Here is a 25,382-nt window from a genome sequence, read left to right on the forward strand (position 1 = left end):
TATTTTCCCCTTGAGGGTCCGGTATACTGCTTCAGTCACATAGCCACTTAAATAGAAGCTTTTCATGGGTGTTAGAATAAAGGCTTGGCTGTTTGAGGTTTCTTAGGCGTCTCGTAGACATGATGAAAAATTAAAATATTCTTTGGGGCAGGATTTTTCAGTCAACTGGATGAGTTAATAGCTTTGAGGTTTGATTCCAGCAGGAGCTGGGGTGGGGTCATTAGCATAGCCCCTGGAGATATAACAAAATCTTAATTCTGATATTTACTCTTGCCTGTTCTCTGTGGCAATTTATCAGAGCTAGCCAGCACTGCAACATTAGAAGTCTTTCACACCTCTCTCTCCTCCTATTACTCATTACTGAACCATTTTTCTCTTGCATGCACACCCTCCCTAAAATATGTTCAGCTGCTCTTGGCTGGGCTCTTCTTATGTCTTGGAGAGTAGTAATAGAAGAGCTATTTGCTGTCTTGTGCAAACGGATCTGCAGAATAATTATTTAGCATGATCTATTTCTGAAAATATGTGGGCATCCCACTCTGAGTGGTTTCATTTATGTTAGAAAAATGGCGATGGTTTACAATAGTTTATCTGATAATCCACACCGTTTTGCTGAGCAAACAACCCAGCACGTCAGAAAGGCACGCGTGCTCTCCTTCCCTCTTTTGTTGCCTTGCTCACTTTCTCTCTTGCTCGGCACTGTTTGCCTCAGTTTCCAACCTGGAGTTATTCAGACCTGCCTGGTGGAGAAGGGTATTCTAGAATACCTTCTAAGAAATTAAAGAGAATATCCTCTGTGTTTATTGCCATGAAACTTCCCTAGGTATTAATTTATAATCGTTTGTTTCCTGCGAAGGAGGTTAAAAACTATTAGCAGAACGCAGAGAGGTTAATGGTAATATGTGGCACTTCTTGAAGTAATGAAATGGTGGGGAAAAATGCCTTATCTCCATGTCATGCTCTGTAATTTCCCACTTAAAGAAGATTGCAACAAATGGTTTGTGTAGAAACAAAATGGTAATCTAGGTAGCAGGACACGTTGTGGGGTTATATCATTGTTATTTGTCATCATGATAGGAAGCTCCTATGAACACGACCCTCTTGATGGATCAAGGCATTCCTTCATTTTTCATAGCACTAAATGCTCTCGTAATGCAGAACAAAATGGATAATCTCAACCCAAGGAACATACTTTTTAAATAATTCTGTTGATTATTTCCACATGTACCACACAGAACATTTACAACAAATCCTTGCCCTGTCGTGTCTGTCTGTGTTTTGGAAAGTGTTTCATTTCTACAGTTTTGTGGGATGGATATGGCCTTCAGTGAGTTGGATCTGTTGTCTGACAGGTCCTAGATGGTAGTGTAGTGCTGGGTCCTTCCCAACACATTTCTTCTGTTAAGCACCTGGATAACCAGTTCCTAACCTAAAGACTGTGTTGCCCTATTTATTCATTCTGTCTCTATTCTGGGAAGTCGATAGCTGCATTTTCCTTCCTTCTTGTTGAATGGAATAGGGTGTCCCTATGTGAGGGCATTTGAATAGCTTTCCAGGTAAGAACAGCCGCTGGGATCGATAGGAAGTAAGAGAGGATGAGGAATGGTTATCTGCTTTCCATAGATAGCAAACATATGATAAAGTATTACGAGGACTTCAGTGGGAAAAGTAAATGGTTGTGGAGGGAATCAACAAAATATCGACAGCTGGCTGGCAAGTGGGAGCAGATTCAGAGTTAACACACATTTCCTCCCGTGAAGAATCCTCTCCTTGGGCCTGTGGAACACAATGAATCATGAGTCTAGCTCTGTACTAATGGATTCAAGATTGAAGTTAAATGTTGTAGATACTTATTCACACAGCCACCCAAAATGCATGCATAACTGCAAAAAGGACATGAACATGTATTCATTCAAGTTCTTTTGCTTTTAATTCAAAAAGATATCCACTTTAAAAAATAACCCTCTATTAAGTCTTAGTGTGCATAAGCACCTAATCATCTGTTTCCAGTTATACCCCTCCATTTCTGAACTTTTGTGGATTCATGAAGGCTGTCCACATGTGCAGTGGCTTTATACATTCTCCATTCATTTTGGAAAATGAATAAAAGTCTCATTTGTGATGTTCACAAGGCTATCCCACATTGCGAGTCATTAAGTCCAACATTACCCTCCCAGAGCACTGAAGGAGGGTAGGGGTATGTTGAGCGTTCCAGTGGGTGCACAACCAAAAGGAGGCATTCACATCTTAAGCACACAGACTGCACCTATTCATATGTAACATAAATAATGTTTTTTTTCCAGAAGTATGGTTTTCAAGACATAGCTTGCTGAGGGTAAGGTGGTGTCATTCTCACTGTTCATGAATAGGGCAGTGTGCAAATTCCACGAGCCGCGTACCTTATGTGTAGCATCTGTGTCTTAGAAAAAGTTCTCTCGGTCTCTGTGTCACACAATGTTTCCGCAGTAAGTACTTGCTCCTGATCAAACTGTTGAATAAATAGGCAAATAAAAGGCAGGCAGTTTGCTGCCCTGTTCTGTGAGTTGTCTCTTCTGTCGGGCTGCAGTTAATGGAACATGAGCCTTTATGAAACTGTCTGAAATATTTGCCGAAATATTTTATCCTGAAATGATGTCTATCTCTCTATTTTCACTGATGCTGTTTCTGTCTGGAAGTAGTATACATTTCAACAGAAGCAAACAAAGAGTTGTAATGTATGGCAGTGCTGGCTCTGTGGTGAGGAATTACATAAATAAATTCTGCAAGGAGGAAAAAAAGCCCTTTCCAAATATTTTTAAAAGATTAAAGGCTGGAACATTTGCATTGGCATGTGCGTAACCTAATTAATCCTGTGAACAGATTCCTAATGTTCAAAGGATGATGTAGTGGAGAAAAGGTTATGCTTTCGTTAATATTATTTTCATTATCCAAAAGCTGGAGGTATTTCAGTGCCCACTTGATGCCTGGTTCCTAAAATGCTACACAAGTAGAGCACTGAATTGAAAACTCAGTGTAGGACTAATTTTTAAACATTGAATGACTTACAAGAAACAACAGTGTTTGTAATTTCTTCATTTATTAATGGAATTACTGGAGTATGAATAAATATTGGTGCTACTGATCTCACAACAGACTCCAAAGACACCGAGGATGTGTTTTATAAAATATTACTGTCCTTATCAGAAAGGCCCTCAAACTTGGAGCGCTCCATCTAACTACTCTTGTGTTCAGCTTTCCTGCAGACGCTTAATCCAGCAAGTTACTAGCCTGCCAGAAAGCCATCAAAAGACATTTGTCACTGGATCAAAATCAAATATGTATCCTGGCTGTTAAGACGGGTTTTGTTGGACTAAATGACTGTACCATTTTAGACACTGCTGCAAGATTAACGATGACACTGGTTGTCCAGTTTTCACCCTTGGGGCAATATTACAAAGATGTGCCCTTTCCGTGCACCTGATGTTACGCATATCAAATGCATCATTCCTTCTGCTGTGAGTCTTAGTACTGGTCCCCGTTTCCCTGCTCCCCCTCCACAAAGGAAGATTAACATGGCGTGGGTGCAATTGATCTTGGGGAGGGGGCGCTGGATAGAAGTGTACTTGCCGGTGCTATATGATGCGGGTTAATCTCCTAATCACAGAGAACACTTAACAAGCGCGTGGTCTCTGACAGAGTGAAGCCTCTGGCATATATTTTTGAGCCAAAGCAAATGAACTGTTCCTCCCCGTCATCATTCTTTAGATGTAAAAGCTATCAGTGAGCAACCTGCCTTCAATTAGCTTTATATACTTTGACCTGCTCCAAAGCCCCTTCCTCCCTGTCTTTGTTTCACAGCACCCCATTACCAAGTGTAAGCTGACTTTCACAAGGAAATTCAGAAAATAAAGTTTTACATTTTGCCCCATCTGTACATTGGAAAACTGCTGAATAAAAAGCACTCCTGGCACTGTTAAATTTCTGTGTAGTGTTTTTCTCCTAGGTGGTATGTTGAGCCACTCTGGTGTTTCCATTTGCCCTGATAATGACTTTACATTCAGCTTCCAGCTTCATGATTTTCTTTTCACATGGTACTGAGCTGCTTGCTCTCTCCTGCTGTTCATGTCAGAGGCAGTTGAACTTGGAGGTCAGCGTGAAGAGAAAAGAGCAATATAATTGCATACCACAGAGGCCAGACATTTAGTAAAATCTTGGGGAATCTTGTCAGGAAGCACCATTGAAGCTCCTGGGAGATTCACCACTTTCCCAAAGGAAACTGGAAAATTGTACTCCAAAAAGAATGGTAGTCATTCCTTGGCAGTAACATGCCAAGAGAAAAATAAAATGTGCTTATTTTTGTCCTTTATTCTATATTACATCTTATCTCTCCTTTCCTTTTCTTAGTTTCTATCCATTTCTTCCTGATCCATCCAAAGTATAAACTGTAGCTGGGAAATGAATAAGTGCTTTTAATTTGTGAAATAGTTTTGTTTCTGCTCCTAGTTATGAAACCTTGACAAAGCCATCACAAACTTTTCAGACATTTATTGTACAAAAGTACAAAAAAAAAGGGTCCTCTGCTAGGACTAGTCTTTCAATAGTTCACCACAACTAGTTGAAAAGTTTGACATCTGTTTTCTTCAATATTATGGCATTGTATGACACAATAGCTAACAGAAGTTGTGCATTTTGAGTGTGGAAAATCATAATGAAATATGAGGCTAGACATTAGCTTTTTGAAAATCTGAACTTAAAATTCAATTTTTGTCATGTTAAGAGAAGCAGCGTACTAGGAATGAAAATGTGGGTGGGTAAATTCCAATTATTGCCAGATGGGCAATGACCAAAGTTCTGACACCTTAGAAAATCCAGTTATATCACATGTGATTTTTAAAGTGATTAGAACCATAAGTGTATAAAATATCATCTCAGTACTTGCCCCCTCAAGGTGCATGATTCAGGAAGAAGGTACTCACACTTACAATTTACACAGACTCAAATTTAAAATAACTGCTGGAGCAGGAACCCGAAGGTCAGTACACATTTGCTACTTGGTTAGTTGAACTGGCCAAGGTCAACTTGTGAGATGAGCCCTGGTGGGAAATGTGGAAATTACAGTCTAGTAAGCACCACCTATCATCTTTATTGTTATGAGGGTAGAAATTATAGCACAACATAAGCAGATGTGTGGTGCTTACCAGTTAACTTATTTTTATGGTAGTTTTTAAGCGAATGAAATGAATTTAGGCTATATGGAAGTGCTGTTATTGTTCCTGCCCTTCCCTTTTTGGTACAATTTCTTTTCTTTCTGTGTGATCCAAGGTTAAGTCTAAACTGGGAAGTTTTAAAAAAAAAAGAAAAAGTGCAGTAGGGTATATTCTTAACTGTTAGAAATGCAAAATTACATTAAGGTCTACAGCCTCCTGCAAATATTAGAGGGTGTCTTTGCAATAGGATGGGTTTTGAGTCAACAGAGAGAGAAAGCTGGCCCCTCTCTATCCATAGCTGTGGTAGGCTGAAGATGAATTGATTCTTTCCTTAGGTAGCCTTTGCTTCCAACTTTAGCATCTTATTTTTCTCTACTCTCATGCTTGTGTAATATTCATGTGGGAGAAACTCAGAGGGTAGACTTCCCATAGATACCTCAATTAATGTTTAATTACTAGTGGATGAAAAATCTCTTATGTAGGTGGATATAATAAAACTTGTATCTGAAGAAAACTTGTATTTCTTTCGCACGGTATTCTCCAAACCTAGGGAAATGTCTTTTTAGAAGCTTCTTTTCTGAAATAATGCTAAAATGATATTCTTAACAGGCCCTTAACCACTTCTCCACTCCCACTTTTAAATATTAATTAAAACTGAATTTCTTCTTTGGTCTGGCTAGTCTTCAGTAGAAGGACATCTGAATAGCTCATTGTATGAAAAGTGAACAAAAGCATATGAAACTGAGGAGTTTCTTTGTCTTGACACAACATAACATATGTGATGGAAGTGTCAGCTTTCCTAAAAACTTAAGCCAGGAATATCTTGTATGGGTATAAATACTGTCTTATAAAAAGAGAAGAATGCCACAAAGAGGGATCTGTGAGAATATAGGTCTCATTCTCGACACTTGAATATGGAGCCACTTTACCTTCCTGGCCCCAACGCTCAGATCAAGTGAATTCAGCTTTAGCTTGTTGATTCCAGCAGTAAATTAATCAGTGGCAATCTCGTCCCTGTAACAGTTTACCCTGATGACCCAACCTTCAGTTGTTTCACCAGCAGGGCAGAGTTGTCCATTTCCAAGAGAGATGTAGCTGAACTGCATTATCCATCTAATAAGCCATTCTGCCTCACCAAGATGTGGATGTGCTATCTGTATTAGCACCATGAGTGTTTTGCTGCATGTGCTTGAGCAGTTCTTTGCACTAAAATGTCCTTGCAATAGCCTCTGCCTCGAACGTTCAGAAAGCCAGTGGCACCATTATTTTGTTACTCCACTGTCAGTTGGATGGTATGTTGCTGATAAGCTGGGCAATTCTGTCCTCAGTGATTTTGGATAAGGAAAGATCTATGATTAGGTTTGCTATGTAATATAGATATGACAAGACTTTTCAAAACGGTGTAGCCCCCACATAATTTAACATAATTTAAGTCTCTCATTTCCCACCTTATAATTATAATATATTAAGCTGTTTCAGAGATACTGAATATGAAAGCGTACAGGCACTGAAGTATTTCTCACCCTAATCTTATCAAGTCTGTAATATTTTAACAGAAAAGAAGACCTAAATGCAAATTTCCATTCTCTTTGTATAACATTTATGCAGTAAAGAATGAGTTGAGTACATGATTTTTCATTTCTGGATAGCTAGGAATAGTAATGCATGAGCCGCAGAAGAAAGCATTAATCTCTCAAGCTGCTAAGAAATGAAACGTCGTAGAGAGCGACTTGTTCTTCACTGGCGCTTTCCCAGCACCGTTTTTTTCCCCCCATAAGATTCTTCTTCAAAAGAAAAAAAATCGCACTTCTGATTATATTAGGTTACAGTAAAGCCATAGTCTGTCATACATTGATTTAGATGCTGTATTTGGAGTATGAATATCTCGTGTATCCTCTCTCTCTTCTCATGTATATGTAATTTTAAATCATTTTGGAGTTTGCAGGGGCTAGTGTAGGTAGAGGAAGGCTGAGAGAGTTTTTGCATTTACTTTACTGTGTCACCTTAGAGCTAATTTCTAAATAGGACCTATCTTTTTCTTCATTTTCTTTATTTTATCTTTGTAATTTTAATTCAGGCTTGCAGCCGCAGTTGTGTGATGTCCTCTTGGTTGCCCTGACTTTTGTCTTGGCAGGCATGAGTACACAGAGGTGCATGTTTATGTGAGCAGGAGCCTATGGATGCAAGTACCTGTGACAAAAACATGCTTGGTTAGATCAACTTCCTCATTCTCCAGTGGTAACGTTCAGAGGGAACGACATTCTCCTCCATTTAGTGGTTCTGTGCCATCTTTTTGACACTGCTTAGCACCGCTTCTGCCTTCCTCTTAGGATCTAATTGGGACTTCAGTGATATGAAGGCCTTGAGTGAGTTCTTTGCACACAGGGTGAAATTCACTCCTGCAGGATAATTAGTGTCCTTTGACATGAGGATTTATTAATAGGAGTCATGAGCTCCTCAGACTTTTATGAGCTCCCTGTAATGTTAAGGTCCTCACAGACCTAATCCTGTCATCTCTTGGCACAAAGTTCCCAATGACTTGTGGAATTTTGCATCAGTTTTGGATCAGGATTATGGGTCTGATCCCACAGGATTACAATGATGAAGTCAGAAATCTGTCATCTGATAATATGGCGGTGTATTCTATCTCATGAGTCTCTTTTGCTAAGTTGCAGAAACATAAGATAGCATAGATATTCTGTAAACAGAACTCTCATTTACTTCTTATATGTTCTGTACCCTTTGCCTACTTCAGTCATAATCACAGTGGCCTCTTCTGTTTAATTTTCATCTCTGTTTCTCAGATAGAAGTCCTAAATTTTTTGTTATGTTTAGAAACATTCCGTAACAGTTTTGGAAATCTTGTCAGTCTGGCTGTCTCAAATTGTCATTGTAAATACAGAAATCAGTTTGATTTCACAGGAAGAACTGTAAAAGTGTTCATGTGTACATAAACTGTTCATATGTGGATCAGTGACCTTCACCAGCATTCTTAGAGAACCTAGGCCTTCTCTCAAATATTTAGTTCTGCCTTTAAAATAGAAATATCCCTTCCACAGATCACTGTAGAACATACAGCGCTTGACAAATGTTATAGTATATCATGTGAACAGTAGAAAGCAAAAAAAGTGTATGTAAAAAAAAGTACAAACTATTTAAAATTTGTCATGTGGAAGACAAAAAATAGCAGGTTTGTGAGGCTGCTAAGACTTCTTCATATATGCAGTGCTATTGCCTTGTTTCAGCAGTTATTTTTCTTAAGCTTCAAGTACTCACAGTGTGCTATTAAGCTATGGGTGTCTTTTCTGACACCCATAATGCTGTCACCAGCAGTAGAAAGATCAGAGTTTAAGAATGTGTATTTTTGTCAGAGAAGTCTCTTTCTTATCAGTTTTCAGGACCTTGCCTGACAAAAGTAGACCTCTTCAAGGAAATTTGTATTCACTATTTTTGAAATAGATGGAAGTCCATTGTTGTTGCTGCCAATGTGATTGTTATGCTTTCAGCAGTCTATGTGTAGTTATAGGTACTCTGGAAGTTCATTTTGCTTACGAGTGAAGAAAGGTATCAATATATCTGCCCTTTAGATATGGCTGAAACAATATTTCTTTCCAATAAATTATTCTCCCTCAAACAATTCAATTAGTAATCAAGTCTATAGTCAGCTTGGAATCCAAGTCACCTCCCAGTTGATGCCTATCAATAGTTACAGAAATGGTCAGGCATGGATAGGGATTGCAATAGAGAGGTTGAGGCTGATAGTCATTGATGCCTACCAAGAGCAAACTGGGTCTGAGAACAAAAGCTGAGGTGCATGTGGAGATGGAGAGGTATTGATGGCTATGGATAGGACTGGATATCTACAGCCGTCATTCCCTCGCGATACCTCTGGTAATTGGTACTCAGCAAAGCCTCTTGATATTGTGAATGGTCAACTTTGATAGTTGTCAGTGAGTCCAGCGAGCAGGATCGTTGCGAGAACAAAGGCTAAAGATGCAAATGGAGATGGAGAATTACCAACAGTGTGAGAGGCAAAGCTATAGATGCCTGTGGAGATGGAGAGAGATTGATGCCTATGAATAGGGCTGGTTATCTATAGATGTCATTCTCTAGCGATACGTCTGGTAATTGATACTCAGCACAGCCTCTCGATATTGTGAATGGTCAGCTTTGATAGTCGTCCGTGTGTCCTGAGAGCAGAATCAATGGGAGAATGAAGGCCGTGGATGCCGGTCCAGATGGACAGTTATCGACAGTGCGAGAGGCAAAGCTATAGATGCCTGTGGAGATGGAGCTGTATCGATGCCTATCGATAGGCATCGAATCGATAGATATCATTAGGCATCGATATCGATGCCTATTGCTAGGTGTGGAAATGGAGAGGCATGGATAGGGATCACTATCAAGAGGTGTTGATGCTGATAGTCGTTGATGCCTATCGAGAGCAAACTGGGTGCGGCAGCAAAAGCTGAGGTGCGTGGGGAGATGGAGAGGTACTGACGGCTATGACAGCAATATAATTTCATATTGTTAATTCAGAGCTCAGAGACTTGAGTGAAAATGACTCTCATCTTCTAACTGAAAAAAAGGTCTTAACCATGCTATGAAACTTTCTTTAGGATACGTTCTAAATCCCATTGTAAAAAGAAATTCTTTCCATTGGTTTCAAGGATTTTGTATTAGCCCTCAAGATCAAAGAACAGAGCACAATGAAAGGAGAGAGGCAGGTGTAAATTTGCCAGTTCTTCTGTAACGCCTTTAAAGAAATTTCTCCATATACTAGTGAGGGGATGAAAACAACACCCATTGGGATTCTCATATATCTATGAATTGTTTGATGTTTTGTTAGAAATTACTCTAGATGATCAACAACAGCAAATTCACTTATCATCTGTGCAATACCATTAAATTCCTGTAGAGCCAGATGATTCATGGCTTTTATGGATGCTATTTTATATCTTGTCATTTGTCTTAGAACAGCTACTCATTCTTTGGGAGAGAAATTCTTGTGTTTCTCTTTTATGTTTCATAATGTTTTCACTTTCTAGAAAATCAGCAAGTATGTGGGGGTGGTATCATTCCTGTACTTGCATCTTTTTTTTTCCTTCCATTATTGTTTGTTTGCTGGGTAGTGTAAAACATGTAGCACATACTTGGGGATTTCTTTGTAGCTTGTAACTGGGATGTGACAGTACTGTCGTAATGAATCAAATTAATACAAATAGAAAGGCCTCTACTTTTCTATGGGGTATGAGTGTTAGGAGGTTTTGAAGAAAATGAATTCAGTTTTATAGAAAACTACTGAGTTCTGAAATGCATTTCCCCCGCTATATCCAAAAGCTGGCTAGACAACACTTATCCAGGATGTGTTGCCTTGCTCTTCCTTATCGGCAGGACCTGACAGTGGTCTGTCTCCTGTATCAGTGTACTGGGATTTTTACACTACTTTCCCAAGCAGACTTGCATCTTGCACCTAAGAAAACTTTCCTGTTCATCAAAAGAATAAGGAAGCTGTAAGTACTTCAGTGTTATTACCAGGCTGTTAATGGCTGTAATTTATTCCCCATACTTCTTGAATGTAAAGGCATTTCTGTAGTACTTGTAATTCTAGTGCCTTGATGCCTCACAACAATAAAAAGACATCAGTGTCCCTAGAAGATGGAACTCTATTTCTTTTCTTTTCCAATTCATCTTCATTTTTATACAGTAATTACTACTGTACTGAAAATATTTTTGAGGCATGAAGTTTGCCTATCATTGGTCTAAATGCAATAATGGCTGAATTCTTGGTATTTTGATTTGTGAACCATTTCCTTTTGTGTACTAATTGCATTCATTTTCTTAAGAAATTATTGGTTGAAATTTTGCATGAGGTACTTGTCTACTAACAATGTTCAGTGTCGAGCATGACAATAAAAGTACAGTCACAAAAGGAAGAGGGCTGTACCCTGTGGAAGGCATCAGTGGCTGCAAAATTATTCTCCTTTTGGTTCAAAAAGGCCATCTTCGCAAGGCCAAGAAGGGAAGACTTACAGCCTCCATAAGCTCTGCCATAGAGCAGCCTGGGAAAGCAGAAGGAAGCTATTTCCTAATTCGTAAGCTAAAACACATGGAAACACAAAACACTCTACATTCCTGGGGGCGGCACACAGATTTTTAAAAGAGGGTAAGGGTGGTTTTCAGTGGAGGAAAAATCCTTATTCATACCATGCAGGGAAAATACATTAAGAGCAACATTTAAAACAGAAGAGGATGTCAGTAACCAAATAGCAATTTATTTGTGATATATATACATATATATATTTACACACACACACACGTGCATATATGTGTACACATATATATGAATCAATATATATATATGTAGCTCTGACCATCCTAACTGATGCTAATTGATGAACCCTCACAGTACCCCTGTAGAACTATTTTACCAATGAGGAAATGAAGCTACAGAGAGGTTAACCATCTTCCCTATGTCCGCACAAATTAAGTCAGCCCTGCCGATTCCCTGTTATTACCAACCATAACAAGGCTATTGTAATCCACTGCTGCTGAAGAACTGTGTTGTAGGAACAAAAGGAGAAGGGAACGCTACTTCAGGATGGGAATGCCCACAGAACAAAAGCATTGTTCTAAATTGGTTCTAGGAGTGGAAAATAAAGTTAGCAGAGATATTTTGACTAGAAATGGCTTAGGCCCCCAGAAAAAAAGAAAAGAGAGAGAGAGAAAGAAGGCATGGTGAAAAAAAGAGCCTCCACATTCAATATGCTAACTGTATCTTCACTTCCTTTTGTCCTAGTCACAGCTCTTTTAATGACACGGTGAATTAAGTGTTTGACATACGTATCGAGAGTGTTCAGGAGGAACAGTATGACAACAAAAGTCGACACTGGAGTTTTTTACTCACCTCCTTTTCTGTGTCAACTCTTGGTACAGACGTGAGGCACCTACGATGCTAAGAGCAGACTGAATCCAAGTTTGAGAATTTTCTAGCCTTTTAATACAATGAAAAGAAGCAGCTGCGATATTTGGAGATCATAGATTTTTATTTCCTGAAGCTTAGCTGTGTTTGGGTGAAAGCTCTTGAACACAGCCCACTTTTAAGTACAGTGAGAAAAAATTTTGGTTAAGGTATATACTGCTGTGGGCTTGGTCGCACCTTTGTACGAAAGGGACATGATTATGTTATACCTCTCGCAACTTGAGCTTGGAGGAGATCGATGAGATAGGACGAGAAATAAGAGGTACATTGGCCTTGATCCCTTACAAGGCGTGCATAGACCACCTACCAAATTTATGGTATGCCTCTGTCACAGGACCCGAGTTAATCCAATCCAGTCTAGCTGTAAGCTGCCCCACTGCAAGGTTAATGTGCTCTTTATTTGTGCTGTGATGATACTGGGAAATGTATTTCATAGTTCTTTTTTTCGTGAGGTAAATGAAACCTTTCGGTTATTTCCTGATTGGTGAAAGAGTGGCAGGGACTGTGGGAGGGCACTGGAGGATTATGTGCATCCTCAGTGAGGTTAGCCTGGGCTGAGTTTATCACCTAACTTGTGTGAGAGATTTTTGTGTGCACAGGAGAGCGATGGAGATAGGTTCGAGAGTACTAGCTCTGCACTGGGTTTTGAGCTGGTTTGAAAAGGACTTTGAAACCTAGGTTTCTCTGTTAATTTAAATTCTTCTTGAGATGGTGACTGATCAGCATATGTTATCTGAATCTTTTGTCTTTAATTTCCTCAATTTCTTTCTAAGTTGAACAATTAGACTTTAAATTGAAACAACTTTGGCTTGCCAGTCTATTTACATCTGTATCTTTCTGCAGGCATAAATCCAGCCACATGGAATAAACTGTGCTGTTTCTTTCTTTCATCTGGTCTCCATTTGAAGTAGCAAAATCGAATGGTTCTGTTTTCTTCTATGGTCCATTGAGATTTTTGTGATGATGCTTTCTGCTTTTGTGTACGGGAACAGAGCCAGTTTATCGCATGCAATCAGGAGCTCCTACCAAACAAGTTTATTACTTTCTGACCTACTATAGATTTTGTCTTTTACAGATTGTGTTTATTTTGACTGTTTTTTGCCTTTCTTTCTACTACTAGCAGTAATATTTCCAGAATTATTATTGCCTTTTAATACTTACACATATTGCTTAATTATGTGGTCTCACACCATACCCTATTTAAATTACTATACCATTGTCCCTGAACATTCATCTCCCAGCCCTGCAAAGATTTGTTCACTATTTAGATTTAAGTTATATGGGACAACTTAGGATCATGGGAAAATTCATATTGGGAGGGACCTCAGGAGGTCTCTAGTCTGACCTCCTGCTCACTGCAGGGTCAGCTGTCAGGTTGGACCAGGTTGCTCAGGGCTTTATCCAGCCAGGTCTTGAAAACCTCCAAGGATGGACACAGCACAGTCCCACAATATGTCATTGCATAAAGCCAACTGAATGTAGAAGTTTTTGGAGGACCAGTGTTTTAGACAGGAGATTATGGTATTTTGGGATATCCTGTAATACTGCTAAACAAAATCACTCTTGGAAGTTGTGTATAAGAGATGCTCAAAGGAACACAGACTCTGTGTGTGTGTATTTATGCATCAAAACTAATCAAGTTCCCAGATAATTATTTTTAATGGAAAGACTCTTATAAAAAAAAATGACCTTTTGGCTACACATGCATTAAAAACATACATTTTTGTCGATATTGCTCAGAGTATTACTCTCTGAGGCAGCTGAGTTGATTTCACTACCCTTGTAAGAGGCAGGTCTCATCCTCCGTTCTCTTCCCTTTATCTGGCTGTGAAATCTCACCCCTTCTCACAGGCCAGTAAGTTAGTTTAGCTAAAAATGCGTATTTTTTTTGCTCCAAGGGTCATTTTTCTGCAGATTTAGTGAGCTGAATTTGCTCATGCACACGGCTAGGAAAAGGAAGAGCAAGGTGTGGGGGGATGCCACTGCTCATTTTCAGGGCACTATGATATTAGATTGCCCAGCTGTTGTCAGTTTGCATCTTTAAAACCCTCTATTTTTGCTTAAAAGTAAGTTTTTCGTAAAACTTTATACACAAATAAAAATACCGCTATAGCAAGATTAAGTGGGAAAGTGGACTACAAATTTTTATTTTGAATCAAGCAACTCTGATGGTTTGATTTCCAGTAAAATGCTTTTTGTTTTTGCCCTGTTAATAACATCATGGGTGTATGTATGGATATATGTGTGGGTGTATATCCATATACAGAAACATACATATATAGTATTCCACAGTCCACGGAATTTTCCAACTACATTAACTTTGTGGTTAACCCCTGACTCATTTCGAAGAAGTGTTTCCAGAAAGAACTATGCTGTATGTGATGGAAATCCATAAATTTTGCTAAAATACCAAACCATCCACTCTGATGGAACTTCTTGTCTGAAAGTTAGGTTAGTGAAACACCTCGAATCATTATGACATTACAAGAAATGAAATACAAAAGAGCATTGGGGAGGTCTTACCATATGCTGTACACAGACTGTAGAAGAAGTGCTCAGCACTTCTGAAGGTTAATTCTGTAATTAAGGTCCATTGTACTGAAAATGTTGGGGATACAGAGCTAAGGCTGTACATGCCGACTATTGAATTCTTAACCATGCTACCATAGTATTCTCCTCAATATAGATTTTTGTATGGAACAAAAGGAAAATCCTCAGTGTTGCAAAATAATTAGTTTGCACGGATACCGATTGTGAGATGCATGCTCTTAGTTAAGAGCCCCATTTGGACTGAAAAGCCCAATAAGCGAAGATTTCCAGATCAAAATCAAAAACAGAACAGCAAAATGAAAACTGGAAACACTTCAGTGTTTTTACTCTCTTGTACTCCCTTGCCCAAATGCCAAACTTTATTTCCTCTCTCTCTAGAAACAAAGGCGAAGAAAACTCTTTAAAATAAAAGAACATCTGAAGGCAAGAGAGCACATTTTAATGGTAAAATGCTCCAGGCCTGCTTGAGATGATCCATCTAAACCTATCAGCAAAGGGCAGATAGTTAATGAATTATGAAATACTTTTATCTCATTTGGGGATTCCAGATGCAGGGAGTCCGCTGCAATTCTTAAAACCCGGTAAAAAACTTATTTAATCATGCTTTTAACTAGATCATTAATTGTAATTTGTTTCGTTGTTGTTGAAAAGTACTCCTGTATAATATCACTAAGGGTTATAGAGAAAGCAAAATGTTTGATTTCTTAACTGAATGTGGGAAGGTATTTTAAAGATTGCTGAAACTTTTTTGTAGGTTTAAGTCCCTTTCCGAATGCGAGTATCGATAAGGATGTCTACTTCTTCTCTTGGCATCCAGTATTCTTCTTCCACCTTGAAAGATATCAAGTGAGAGATTGCACACAAATCTAATACAACTATCTGATCATCTTCTTTTGGAATTATTCCCCAGACCTATCAGAAAATAAAACCCTCCATGACAGTGCATAATGAAATTACAGTAAAAGCAGAAACGAACGTCACTAGCAGTCACGATCCCAGTTGTACCCGTTTCCCTCTCGTGGGTTTGCTTCCTTGAGGCAGGGTGAGAGCGGAGGCGTGAAGCGGGTGGCAGATGCTGAGAGGCCAACGCTAGAGGAGGGGTGCCCGACGCCCACGAGACAGAGCTGCGCAGTGCGCGAAGCTCAGCGCCGAGCACCTTAGGGAGAGACACACGCAAGCGCACATCGCTCCGGCATGATCTGCTCCCCTACAAAATGATTCCTGGTCCAAGCAGACCAAAAACGTCCCCGTTTGCACAAGGAATCGTAACCACTTTGCTCCAGGGTAAATCTCTTGCAGAGGCGAACCCTAGCTCTTGTACAGGGATTTCATGAGAGTCTGCTGCTTACTGTGACTAAACTCACAGTGTCAGCAGCTTTTAATCACATTAGCTGAGGAATTAGTGCATGTCTCAATGCAATCTGTATCATCCACCATAAAGAAATAATTAGAAATAAGTGCTTTCTTCTTTCAGGTGGAGACGGAGCAGCAGCGGGGATCAGTCCGGAGCGACTTGGAGCCCTGTGTCCTTTCACGGCAAAGTCAATAGCTCTCCTCATGCAAGGGGGAGAGTGGTGCAAAAACAAACTGCCTTCCATGCGGTGGCAATGCCTGAAAGGACTTGCCTGCAGTAATCCCAAATCCAGGGGCAATCTATTAAGAACTCAGCATCACCGATCCTGAGAATCAACTGATAAGCACATTCTCCCCCTCCCTTTTTTTTTAAGTTAATCCTCTTAAAGATTGTGCTAAGCAATGAAAGGATGGGATGAAAGAGGCCTTTTTCATTATGACCACATAAACTGCTTGTGTAAATGTTTCATTAACACACTGCTTGACCAGTGTTTAATTCTCCCTTCCCCCATCGCCGTGGCCCTGCTGCAGCCTGCATGGCTAAACGTGTGATTTACACATGTTTAAGAGAAACATTCCCACACTTGAATGCTGCACTACTCTTTAGAGAAGGAGGGAGCTCCAAAAAAAAAAAAAAAGAAAGAAAGAAAGAAAGAAAGAAAAACATTGTGGAGGACATTTTAATTTACAATTCTTTTTTTCCTATGTGCTTAAAAAGATCGATTGCTTCCAACTACGCACCAGTTTTGTTTTTTATTTTTCTAAGGTTCCTCTGATATATGTTTGTCTCTCGCAAGCACCCTCAGGCAAGCTGACATTTATTAAGCATGATGGGTTTGAGAAGATATTTATATGTTTTTATTTTCTTGGAGGAAAAGGCAAAGGGATTCAGAGGAGGTTTGCCCTTTTGTGCACTCAAGTGCAGGCAATATGTTACCCTTTAAGCCCATGGGTACTGGTCAACTTTTTCAGAGTCGAGGGTAGAGAGAAAAAAGATTTTAAGTTGTCAGATGAAGACTTACAGCGTGCATTTTGTGCTCGAACCAAAGGGTGTAGTTTTCTTTATTGAATGAGGCATTCCATGATTTTTCCCTCTAGTCATACGATTACAATCGTCATGTGCTGTGTTCTGCAGCTAATCCTGTAAAGCCTGACCGTTTTCATTATCTTATTCAAACAGAAATAAGATATTTTCCATACTGTCGTTATTTCTCTGGAAATAAATACGACCTGTGCTTTACGCTGCTTCCTATCAATATTAGACACACGGGGCCAACTAGTTCTGCCACATCAGCATGAATGTCAAGTAACTCTTTGGAAACCAGCGGCGTTACTCAGGGAAGGCTTCACGGGAGTCACTCTGCGTTTACACAGATGCAGGCAGGAGTGCATTTGGCACGTCCTGCATGATTTTTGCGTAAACACAAACTAGATTTTCTCTTTTAAAGCAGGCATTATTTTAATCTAGTAGAGAAAATGAGAAAATAACAGTTTTGTTATCACAATCAGCTCTCTTCTTTTGGGGTGGAATGAGTGAAATCATTATTATATTTGCATTCGACCACAAGTCCTGTTACCTGAAATTACAAAAATAAATGGAAAATTGATTTAAAATATAGCCTGTATATTGCAATCAAGTATTTCTTTTCAACTCCATTTTGTTGCATTAAGGTTAGCACCCCTGCTTTGATATGAGTTTTTCAGTTACTATGATTAATATAAGTGCCACATTTAGTTTGGTATATGTAAGCTTGTTTGCTGCCATGACCATGATCTGGTTTCAAAGTGAATAGATTCATTTGGATCAACAGTCCCCCCAGGGGTAAATGCTTAAATGTATTCAACCTTCGTAAGAGCTGAAAACATCAATACCTTCATAAAGCCACTTTGATTTGTATTGACTAAGGTTGTGCTGCTAATTCACATACATCATTGTTTACTTCACAGAGCTTTTAACATAGTATTTGATTTATAGAAATAGTGATTCAATTTCTACAAAGAAGCGGTAGGCTAAGACCTCCCCCAGATCCTTCCTTTAGCTCAGAAACGCGGAAAGTCGGAGAGAGGAAGCCTATCATTGCAATGCAAAAATTGCTCAATAAATGTTCATGTGCAGTACATATTTTACTTGCCTAGTAATAGGTAATAGCAATGTAGATGTGTCAGATAAAGGACAATCAATTATCTAAGCATGTCGCTAATGTGATTGCAGCAAAACCATTGATTTATATCCCAGCAGAAAGTGTCTGTGAAGTGCATTTCTCCTGCTCTACTCCATACGTGTCAGTGAGAAACCTGTAAGGTAAACAGAGGAAAAAAATCTGAAGGTCTTGCTATGATTCTTTTTTCATTAAGAAAATATAATCAGCGATTCACTACAGGAAACACTTAAAGCGCATTCGTAAACCCGCATGAATACCATACAGAGCCCCATACAAATAATTGCAGCGCTCACATTTGGTATGAATTTAGAATGTTTGTTTGATGCTGCATCAAATACAGGCTTAAAAAGGTCTTTTGTAGCTCATTAACTTTAAGCAGCTACAAACTGATGGCTTTAAACAAAAGTTTAGTCCAATATACCAAGAGGAAAAATTGAATTACTTTAAATGTCTTAGTAAAGTTTTCTTGAACTGTATTCTTTTGGATTTTTCCTGGCTTGGAGCCAGATCCTACGAATTGTCATGCATATGTATAACTGGGCTCACAGAGGTAGTTTTGTTGAATGAAACATCATCAAAACTATACAGTTTTATATGCCCAGGAGTTTGAAGGGTATTCCTTTGGCTGATCGCTTGAGCCTCAGAGAGAGTCTGAATTCCTCTCCAGCCTTGCCACTGGTAGCCCATTATGCTGGTGCAAGCCTTAGGATTAAAAAAAAAAAAGGCACTTCGTGCACTTTTGTGGTGAGCATGTGCTGAGTACAGCATGGTTTTTCAACAGTGAGTTTCCTGTCCATCATTTTCAGTGGAGAAAGAGCCGTTGGATACCAAAGCTGTAAGGCAACTTTTTCCAGCATTTGTAAGCTGTATAATATTTGCAGAGGAAAACTGGGTTAATTCGGGGGCTGAAATTGAAGATCTGGGTTATAGAAATGGTGCCGGCATGAAAGCAGTACAAACTTGAGGTTCAGAAAATAACAGCGGTGGAGCTGTTACTTTGTCAGGATTGTATTTTCTGGATTAAGCTGTTGATAAACAGAGTATTTTTATGGCTACAAGAGAATTCACATTTCCAGGGGAGATAAGCTTAGAAAGCTTAGACGCACTATAGGGCTCGTCAGCATCTCACAGTTAATTAAAGGAGTGAGTGGAAAGCATCAAGGCTTGCTCCCCTCTGCATGAATAATTCACTGCCTGTATCCATTATTAAAGCCAGTTACTTCGCCACAATGATTTCCAGCCTGCAATGGATTGGTCTCAGAAATGAGAGATAAATTGCAACAAGGCTTGCAGCTATATTAATAAATTGAAAAGAACATTTATTTGCTCATCTAATTAGAACTGTAGTTTTTTCCAAATGGTGTAGTAATGCATTACCTTGACAGCCAATACCTGCTGCAAGAAATAATTAACAGAAATGCTTTTTATTAAATTCTGTTTCACTAAAAGCAAAAGTTTTCCTCTTGATTTTTTTCCCCTTTAACTGTTTGTTTTTAACTATTTTGCAGTAGAGGTCTACAGTGGATTCAGCATTATGAAAGCAGATGAGATCTGTGTGATTGAAGTGCCTGTAAGTAGTCATAAACTTACAAATAAAATATGCACGCATAAAACAGTCTACTTTTACCAGCTCTCTTTATTAAAGGTGTAATTGTATGATATGGCCTCTGAACAATATCTAAAGAATGCGATCATTGTTTCAAAGCTTTGGTTAATGTCACAACCAAATAAAATACTTCAGAATGAAAAATTTGCTAACTTTCCAACTATATTGGTCTAATAAAAGCTATTACCTCTAACTGCAAACCTCATCTTGAATTCATTAACATCATTCTTATTTATTTTCAAATATATTTGCTTTGATTACCAGATAAAGAAATGGAAGGTATGAAGAAGTTTTCATATCAGTGTGGTTTGGGGCTGTGAAAGTAACAGAGGTGTTATAATACCTCCATCTCTATAGATACATTCTAAATTAAAGTAGAAGCTGTAGCTACCAAAAGTTTAGCCTTCCAGTTCTTCAGCCTCCCCTAGAAGAGATGAGACTCCACCATACTGCCAGGTCTCTGCATGAGGTTTGCAGATTTGTGCTTGTCAGTGCGGTCTGTCCTTATCACCGGTGCCAACGTACAAGGGGAAGCAGAAATGACAGCATGTGGTGGCTCCTCATCTCTGCTTACCCTTCCCAGAGTAGCAGGCCCACGAGAACCTTGAATTTGATGTGGAAAAAGTTAGGAGAGGAGCCATAGGATTTGAGAGATTGATAATGTGTGTCTGTCTGTACATACATATATATAAATATCCATATATATGTATAGATACCTATAGATGTAGACATATAGACCTAGAAAAACAGGAGGTTATCTGGGAAGTGATCAAATGATGTGAAACCAAACATTACCTGGGCAGTGAGGAAAGATACTCTAGAGCAACCATGTATTCAGCGCCGTTTCAGCAATGTTCTGCAGTGGTGCATACTCACCATATGTTAACACTGGGAATGGGTTACTATATAACTTAGAGGAAAAAAAAGGAGGTTGGTGATGAAAGGAAGGATCTTTCCAAATGGAATAATTTTTTTCACTTCCTTATATTCTTTTTATAAAGTTATGTTATCAGTTTGCCAACTACATACGAAATATTTTCTAGTGACTGGTTTTCTAGGATGGTATTTTCCACTAGAAGTGCTATACAAATGAACTGAAATGATCTGTCTTTCATTTAATAGATTTGGAATAATCTTTAAATAGTTTTAGAGGAAAGATAAATCCATGGGTATGGAATTAGACAGCATGGCTGAGTTTGAACTTGCAATTGTTTTTATTTTGGGATCCAAGCACATAAAGAGATTTGAGTGTGCGGCCTGCTTCCTTCTGGTATGCATTCATCCAGCATGGGAACATGAAGCTTGTGTGCTTAAAGAGGCATGTCAAAACTGCTTTGTTAAGAAGAAGTGGGGGGGGGGGGGGGGGGGGGAAGCCCTAGACCAAGTGACAGGACCAAGTTTAGTGTGCTAATCATATTCGTTCTTCTTGTAACCTAAGGAGTTGCACTGTAGAATTTAAATGAAATGAATGGTGTTTCAGACAAGCGGTTAGTGATTTTATATGGTCACTGTCATTTTTCTTCTTCTGGGAATTCAATTTGTTCCTATTATGCCAAGGTCACAGATTGGGGAATCTTAGAGAACATTACTTCTCTGCCTTTGATGCAAAGGGTCAGTGGATTAGTACAAAGGAGAATTAATCCAGTGTGCTGGCTCACCAAATGATATTTAAGTCATTTTTAATGAATGACTAGCAGTTTCTATTAGTTTTCTTAAGGAAAACAGAAGCACGTCTACAAACAAAAACTTCATAAATGAATATTCAAGGAAAAGTATGACTTCATTGTCAGCTGTAATTGCTAGTTTTACCTTATTAGTAGAAGCTTTCTGAAGCTGAGTCTGACATACATTTGTTTGCACACTGTTATTAGTCAAGACTCAGTGAAGTCTTGTAATTAACACCTCCACATTATCTCATGCAGTGAAAGCAAAGACAAAAACAGATGACTCACTTTGTTTCAGCTTTGCTCTTGTTTTCTGATACAGAAGTACTTAAGAAGAAGTGTGAGCTCATCAGAGTGCCATATGGAGTCAACAGAAAGCATTAAAAGGTTTTTCAGGAAGGAGAGCATCAAAGTTCATTAAGAACTAAAGGGTAAGGCCTCGTCGAGGCACAGTGTTGCTGATCCCGTTGTGGTGTAACATTTTACCAGTATAGTTACATTGGTATTAGTCTTTGTGTCTGATTCTGTTTACACCCGTAAAAAAAACACTGCATCTGCCTGTGTAGTTTATTCCCTACCTAATGTAGGGAAACATTATATTTGCACAGCCGTTCTCACCTCTCCGTGGTGGTGCCCACACCAAGGAAGTTGTACTTTTTAAGCCATCAGTAGCGAAACATTTGCGTGTTGCAAAGTCCCTGCTATGAGTACCATCATGCACTATGCATAGGTGGATTTTCTGTGCTTATCATCTACATTTTACTTGGGGTTAAAACTCTACTTCAACACAGTCAGGTGCGAGGTCCGTATTGGAACTCAAATATTCTTAAGTATTATTTCATTAATGGGCCATAGGACAAATTCACAAGGAATTGTAGGAACTTTAAACCAAGATGTAATTATCTTCTGAATATCTGTTTTCAAGGAAGTCACCTCTGTTAGACAGGGTTTATCTCAAAAGTAGTTTGTCTGCTGAAATTCGAGTACCTAATTCACACGCACATGCTGCAAGATTAATGTTGTTGAGTGTTGTATTGTGTAATGGACCACACTTTCTTTTTTTTTGGCAATACTATAAGGGATGGGGAAAGCAAACAATACAAACCTCAAAATGAAAACAAAGCAAAAAAAAAACCTGTTGAAATGGTTACAACAATAAGGAGGAATTACTTTATTGCAGCAACAGTGTAGCCTTTCAGTAACAAGTATTCCCAAGGCAATATGGAATTCAGTCATTAAATTATTACTGTTGAGAGCTTGGTTGAGTTAAATATTCAGATAATAACACAGCTTGTTTACTGGATGGAAGCTGGCCAAGAATATTCAAAAAAGTAAAATGTACATGAAATTTCCCACAATTCTGAAATAGCCATCAGAAGGGGAAACGGTCGAGAGTGGTTGAATTCCACAGAGCTGCACTCCTTGGCTGTGAGGACCCACTGCTCTCGTAACAGAGCTCTGCAGTTTGATGCATTTTACATCATTACCATTGTTATTGATCTAACAACCCCACGTGTTCCCAGTTTATTATTTTGCTACTCAAGAATAACTATCTTAAATGATTAGGTCAAAAATGTTATTTTATTACTGTGATTTGGAGAATTATTAAAGATGGGTCACTTCATTACTGAGATCCCAAAGGTATCATATATAGTAAAGCTGCATTAGTTAAGTTCTTTGGACTCTGGCAGGTGCTTATGCACAGCTAAGGCTGTCTGTATTTTATCTGCAGCCTAAAAATGCTACCACTGAAGCATTTTCAGGTGCAAACTACTGTGCATATTTAGCCAAGCTATACTGGGTTCTTCAAGGGGAAAAATCTTTCTCAAAAAACATCAGTTGTCCATTGCAGGCTCTTCAGCTTTGGCTGCAATAGGTCATAGCGCAGTGGAGTTTGCACTAAAATAGAATCCTGCAATGTTTTGTAACCTTCAAATGGGATTTCTAATAATAGCATTGCTTCTTGGTTTGGGCACTGGCCCAAAGACTACAGACATCCAGAGTGAAGCACACGCTACACACTAACCAAATCAAGACATTTCTAGAGGGTATAGTCAGCAATCTGGGGCACATTCATATTCTAGAAGTACTCCTGAGAGAAATGTTGCTGGACTGGTTTCGGAATAAGTGCAGCCTTTGTTTTATTTTTCCCAGACTGGAAGGAACTAAGCAGAAACCCCAGCAGAAGGAATTACTCACACAAGTGGTTTGCTCTGTACCTTAGGCTTGTCTGGACTAGTGTGTGCGAGCACTGCGCCAGTGAGGGAAGAGCAAGGGCTGCAGCTACCACAGTAGAAAATTGCTGCATTGGTCTGCGCTTGGTTGAGATGATCTCCAACTGACTAATTGCCACCAGCGGAAATTACAGCTTTCCTTTGGTGTACTCTGTGTCTGCACTGGCAGATAGACCGTTTGCCTGCTACTCCCAACTGAAATGGGGACTAGCCTTTCAGGCAGAGCAGGTCTATATTGGTATCGTCGGCAAAGCGTGACCGTGAAGGTGGGCAAGCCAGTGGTTACAACGCTGTCCCTGTGGTAACTCTCAGAGTGGGTACTGTCCTTGACTTTGCCCATCAAGCAGACATCTTGTGCGCCCTTGCGAATTCCCCCCATCTCGCAGTGCTTCTCTAGAAGGGGGCTATTACAATCCACTTGTGTACAACCTGCGTACTCGATGGAGAAGTGCTGTTTAAGGGCCAAATGATAGCTTTTTATTTATAATATCATGCGATGTCTGTTTGGAATGGAAGCCCTTTCCCCTCATTTTTGGTGTTAGTAATATACAAGTCACTACAGACTCTATGTATTAAGACACTTGTCTGATGCTCAAGGCATCTGGATATTAGTATCAGTGATACTGTTTTTTACAAATAGCTGACATCCATTTTGTTGACTGACCTCCAAAGGAAGATTAATGGTCTAAAAACTGGTCATTAAATATGGTAACAAATGTTTTCCAGTGAGGTTATTGCTACCATAAACTTTAATCAATGGTTCATAGGCAGCAGCCTCTGGTTCAGTGTTCTGACTAATGACAAATTAACTATTTCTTAGCAGTTAATAAAGACTTTTCACCAATCTGCATACAGGACATGATTTCCTCAGTTGGTAATTAACATTGTCCCCTGGGTGCTAACTCCATATATCCATACTACATTCAATCCCACATTGGCAGAGATGAAAAGCTGCAAATTTAATACCATTTCACTAGAGATTTTTTTCTTTAAATCGGCTATTTAAAACAACCAAAACAATTTTTAAAGAATAGGAAGCCTGGCTATTTAATGAGCTATTGTTTCCTGAATAGTATTAATCATGTTGATCCTTTTCCCTTTCCTCTGTTTTTTACATAAAATTTTTTACACTCAGATCTAGCAAGCAGGAGGCTGGAACTAGTTAGTGATCTACAAAAGGGGAAAGGGTAGGGATGGAGGTGGGAACTGTTTGGTTTTTCTAAAGGCTAACTGCAGTTAGTGTGAGAAAAACACTAGAGAGAACTAATAAATATATGCCTCATAATAGTAAAAGGAAAAAAGTACACCTAACCTTTCTAAATAGCCTGAGGGCAAGGTTTTGCTTTTCAATGAAAAGGTCATCCAGAATGAATTAAAGTCATTTTCCTGCTGAGGTCCAAGCATGTGGCTTCACTTTGAAGGCTAGAATAAAGTTGTTCTTATCCATGTATCTTGGAGATGTAGAGTTTTACAAAATGCCTTGCAAAAATCTGTGACATGTTTTCAGTTTGTCAAGGCAAACCAAGTTGCAGCAATTAATAAATGGCCTTCCAAGATGAAGTTTCTAGTATTGATAATAAAGGCAAAAGACTTTTGCAAGGTGGTTATTTATTCAGTTTGGTCTCTTTTAGCGACACTCTTACAT

The 25,382-nt window shown here is 39.0% G+C and overlaps 1 long non-coding RNA gene across 1 annotated transcript in view; it reads left to right on the plus strand.

Moving 5' to 3' along the window:
* The first annotated feature begins 19,680 nt into the window (after positions 1 to 19,680).
* The window catches only part of LOC135324244 (uncharacterized), a 34,035-nt gene continuing 28,333 nt past the window's right edge, over positions 19,681 to 25,382 (plus strand). The window contains exons 1-2 of the long non-coding RNA XR_010385610.1: positions 19,681 to 19,803; positions 21,826 to 21,934. This is a non-coding gene — a long non-coding RNA (uncharacterized LOC135324244). The remainder of the gene's footprint in view (positions 19,804 to 21,825; positions 21,935 to 25,382) is intronic.

The sequence above is a fragment of the Dromaius novaehollandiae genome, chromosome W (assembly GCF_036370855.1).
Source record: "Dromaius novaehollandiae isolate bDroNov1 chromosome W, bDroNov1.hap1, whole genome shotgun sequence".
Classification (NCBI taxonomy): Eukaryota; Metazoa; Chordata; class Aves; order Casuariiformes; family Dromaiidae; genus Dromaius; species Dromaius novaehollandiae.